Below are 5,298 nucleotides of genomic sequence, written 5' to 3' on the forward strand. Positions count from 1 at the left end.
TTATGTTGCTGTAATATTCTGCTTTCTTGCCATTACAGAGTATATTGAAATGATTTCATTAAATTTCATTTCTTTATGACCAGCTTGTAACAAACCCTGTGAATTCCAAATTCATTTAGCCCAGTTTCTGTTCACTGCCCTGAGAAGATAGTAAAACCTCCCCATTGTTGATAGAAGAACTGTACTCAATCACGCTGTCTGCTAACCTCTATCAATATTTCTGCAGGTTTTCATCTCTAAACATATTTTTATAATTTCATTTATATAATTTATATATAAGACATATCATACAATGGTCACAATCTTCTTACTTTTTTGCCGAATAAGAAAACTAAGTTAAAAAGTATCTGATATATCTAAACAATAAAGCTTTTGTTGATGTATTTGTTTTGTCCATACACACCTATTGATTTTGCCTTTTTAATTTGTGACACCAACAACTGTATTTTATTTGTGTATTATATCATTTCATTTAATTTAGAGATTAGTGATTATCATATTATATAATAAAACAAATATATATAAAGCATAAACTAACATATACCAATGAGCATACATTTGTTAATCTGTTAATAATCACTATTTATTAATCTTTGTTAAAGGGTTAGTTCACCCAAAAATGAAATTTCTGTCATTAATTACTCACCCTCATGCATGTCGTTCCAAACCTGTAAGACCTTTGTTCATTTCCGGACCACAACTTAAGATATTTTTGATGAAATCCGAGAGCTTTCTGACACCCCCTATAGACAGCAACGTCATAACCCCTTTCAAGGCCCAGAAAGGTACAGACATTGTTAAAATAGTCCATGTCTGACTATAGTGGTTCAACCTTATGTCTTGAAGTGACGAGAGAACTTTTTGTGTGAAAAAAAAAATATATATATTAATCATATTCAACAATTTCTTCTCTTCCCTGTCAGTCTCTCACGCTGTTCACATTGTAAACACAGTGCAGCGCTTCCGGGTTCTACGTCAGACGCTGATACAGAAGAGAAGAAATTGTTGAATCAAGTCGTTATTATTTTTTATTTTTTTGCACAAAAAGTATTCTCGTCACTTCATAACATTAAGCTTGAACCACTGTAGTCACATGGGGTCAGAAAGCTCTCGGATTTCATCAAAAATATCTTAATTTGTGTTCCCAAAATGAACGAAGGTCTTACGGGTTTGGAACGACATGAGGGTGAGTAATTAATTACTGAAATTTCATTTTTGGGTGAACTAACACTTTAACGCTAGTTAATAAAATTGCATACTGTTTATTTCAGGTCCATTAAATAATATTAACAGATACAACTTTTTTTGTTGTATTTTTTTGTATCTGTATGTTTATATATATATATTAGTGTGTGTGTGTGTAGTGTGTGCATATATATATATTAGGGCTGTCAAACGATTAATCGCGATTAATCGCATCCAAAATAAAAGTTTGTGTTTACATAATATATGTGTGTGTATGGAGTATAATTATTTTCTATATATAAATACACACACATGCATATATATGTAAGAAAAATGTGTTATTTATATATAAAATATTTATATATAATATAAATTATATATAATATAAATATATATACACAGTATATACATGCAAATAGTTCTTAAATATATACATGCATGTGTGTGTATTTATATATAGAAAATAATTATACACCGTACACACACATATATTATGTAAACACAAACTTTTATTTTGGATGCGATTAATCGCGATTAATCATTTGACAGCCCTAATATATATATATATATATATATATACACACACACTAATATATATATATATATATATATATATATATATATATATATATATATATATATATATAGAAGAACAATTAATATATATATATATATATATATATATATAAATTGTTAGTTCATGTTAACTAATGTTAACAAATGGAACCTTATTGTGAACATTATTGTGTAAAGTGTCACCATTAATTATTATGTACAGTATGTGTGCACCTAAATATAAATTATTATGCTAATGTAGAGGTTTGTATTTTTGGTAAGCAAGACTATGGTGAACTTTAGTGATATTTGAGAGACTGACAGTACACCCAAATGGAATCCAGCACCTTATTTAACATAACTGTCAAAAGTTGGGTGTCTGCCTTAATTACCTCGATCTATATGTGTTAAAATAATAAATCTGCTGGATTAATCTAGCAAAAGCTCCAGCATTTCCCTGGTAAGATAGAATTTTAATAAGAACTACAAGGCTAATAAAAGATAGCCCTGTCATAATCAATCAGCCAGACCAGTGTCAGCCTCGCACACTCTCTCTCTCTCTCTCACACACACACACACACACACACACTGTAGGTAAGAACCTGGCTTCACACTGAGGCTTCACTAGAATACAAGGGACAATAGAACTACTATATTACAAATTCACCATATCGCTCATTGCCTTGAACAATATTAATATAGAAACTATAATAATATTAAAACAAAATATCACACACACACACACAACTAAAGGGAATCAAATACTATACCGTATAACAAATAGTCTATTTTCTATGTCCATCATTCTTGATACCTCCTCAGGTAGAGTCTAGTGCATTAACTTCTGACTGGGACCAGCAGCAAACTTGCATTCTCTCTATTCAGTGCTGGCCCCAAAGGGACACAAGACAGATTTGCATCTCTAGTGGTGTCCTCTGCTGCTCTCTGCTGTTAATGCATTATTGTGAAGAGGAGGATCTCTCAACAGCATCCTCACAGCACTTCTCAGCAAAAATAGGCATGCACACACCCAATATAAATGTACATAAATATTACAAAATCTAAACACAAATAAACACCTCTGAAATATTAAACCGGCGAGGACGTGCCTTTGTTTACTGCTAGAGAGATACGCACGAGGTCACGGACAGAGGTCACTGCAGGTATGTGGACTCACCTTTCCCTCGTCCCCTACGTGACTGACCCGCTCTCGCTGATTATCTATTATCTTGTTATTGGACATAAATTTTACAAGCTGTTGAGAGTGTGGCAAAATCAATACCTTTTAAATGATGTTTATGTGTGATTAACTGTTAATATCCTCACAAATTATTTAATATAATAAGGTCATTTGTCTTTCACATGGGCTCGGCACCTGGCAAAGAATAATAGAATAATAAATGAGGACACTAGTAAAGAGGAGATTTTCAGATGCTTTTCCCAGCTAGTTTTATCACCCATATCCTCTTTACAGCCACAAAGCAGCACTATGGTTATTTTATGCAAGTAATAAAATTAGCCCGGGATGGAATTAGCAGACTCGGGGCTCTTTATAGGTCAAGCCGGTGGTTTATGAGCCTGTGACTCCCTCACACTATTGTCAAGAGGCTAGTTAGAGGGGTCTTTAAGCATGATTTAATATGTCCATGCCTCGGAAAATAGTTAAATAGCTAATTAAATGGAGGAGTTAATTTACATATTAATTGACCTTCCAGTAATATTTATATTGATTCCTATATGAGTAGCCCTTGTCTTCATTGCCTTTCATCATAGTTAGTCTGAGCAAATATGGTGTAACTTTTTTAGTTTAAACTCAAGTTGCTCTTTATCGGTGTCGGGAAGCTCGTGCCGAGGCGCTCCACGCAGCTGGCGAGGGGCCTGTGTGGCCCTGCCGCCTTTTGTTGTCGGATAATGGGATGGTGCCATAAACAGCCTTGTGAAATGGTCTCAAGGGTCCTCCAGAGGAGAGCTGCACGGGGAATGAATGAATGAATGGACACTGGCAGAGGGTTGGGGACACACTGAGAGGGTTTTCTGGAACACTGCCTGTGTCAAAGCTACTCTTAATTATAACACTGATCGCTAATCAGCCTGTATGTTGAACAGTCCCCCGAGGCATATCATTACCTCGGCTTGTCAAGAGTAGGCATAACATTTTAGCTGCACTTATACGCCAAGGTTATCTACTGCCCTCGGAGCTCCAATTTGTTTGTTGTTTGTTGCATTGAAATACACAAATAATGGAAGCGTCTCTTCGGGTTAACTGATTTTATATCAAATGTTCTTCTTTTTTTCTTCCCCAGGAACATCAAGTCTTAAATTGAAGTAGCGTCATCAGCGGCTGAGGCTAAAAGCGGTGCACCATGAATGTTAATGTTTTGTGCTAACAATGTCTTGACAGTTCTGATTGATACATTGTTTGTGTCCAACTCTTCTCGCTGCTTATATTGTGCGATTGGCAACTGTGTTCTGGGGGTGTATCATTTGTCACCACTTGTCTCTCTTTTGTGTTCACTATTCTTTTCCAACAATACACTATCTAAAGGATTAGCATGCTGGCCATATTGGACAATAGACGGACTGAATGGATCTCTGAAGTCTGTGTAAACTGAAAACGAAAACTTGGGGTGTCTCGATATTTAGCTGAAAACATGCTGGTTCTGACTAGACAAACAAACAATTGTGCTTATTTTAGTCAACATGAATTCAAAATGTACAATCGTTAATTTACACTTAATACACATTACTGGTATTGTAAATGGTTAATCAGTTCATTGTTATTTTTATGAAAAAAAAAGTTGAGCTGCATAATATTTAATCAAAATGTAGTCATTTACTCTTCATCTGACTTGACTTTACCTTTTCCTGGATAATGTTTACAAATAAATATTTTCATTGCATTGTTTTAGCAAATTCACATTCGGTCTGGCTCCATTATGTAATCCCCATTTTTTAAGATCCATTATATTCTTCATATAAAATCTATAGGGATTCATTATTATATTGTTTGTCAGCCAATATAAATTATTAATTAGTTCATCAGTATAAGTTTATAATTAGTTATGAAGGCATTCCCCTTATTTTTGTACATTTAGATTATCTTTGCCATCATCTAGGACTAATTTTATGAATAACAACACCAATATTTTAGTAATTTTACCATTTAAATATTTTAATATAAGACATATTCAATAACTATAAATATAATTTTAGCAAATCTCAAAATTAATGAACATAGATTTTTCATACTGAACATTAGGATGTTGTAATGCATAAATTCACACATAATTTAAAATGCACAGCATAATATAAATACCAGCATACAATAATACTGATGTGGTGTGAATGTGGTTTGAGGCTTTATTACCTACCCAAAACCCTAAACTTATTAAAACAATGCAAATATAGTGGTACAATCTGATAGGTAGCACTGGCCCTAAGTCTTTTATTTTTATTTAATTTAGACAACAATATAATTTGATAATTATCGGCTTATTGCTATCATCCAGAACTTTCAGTGCAGAATATCAGTGCATCCCTAATCAAATCAATCCCTGC

The sequence above is a fragment of the Squalius cephalus genome (genome assembly GCF_949319135.1).
Source record: "Squalius cephalus genome assembly, chromosome: 10".
NCBI classification, from domain to species: Eukaryota; Metazoa; Chordata; class Actinopteri; order Cypriniformes; family Leuciscidae; genus Squalius; species Squalius cephalus.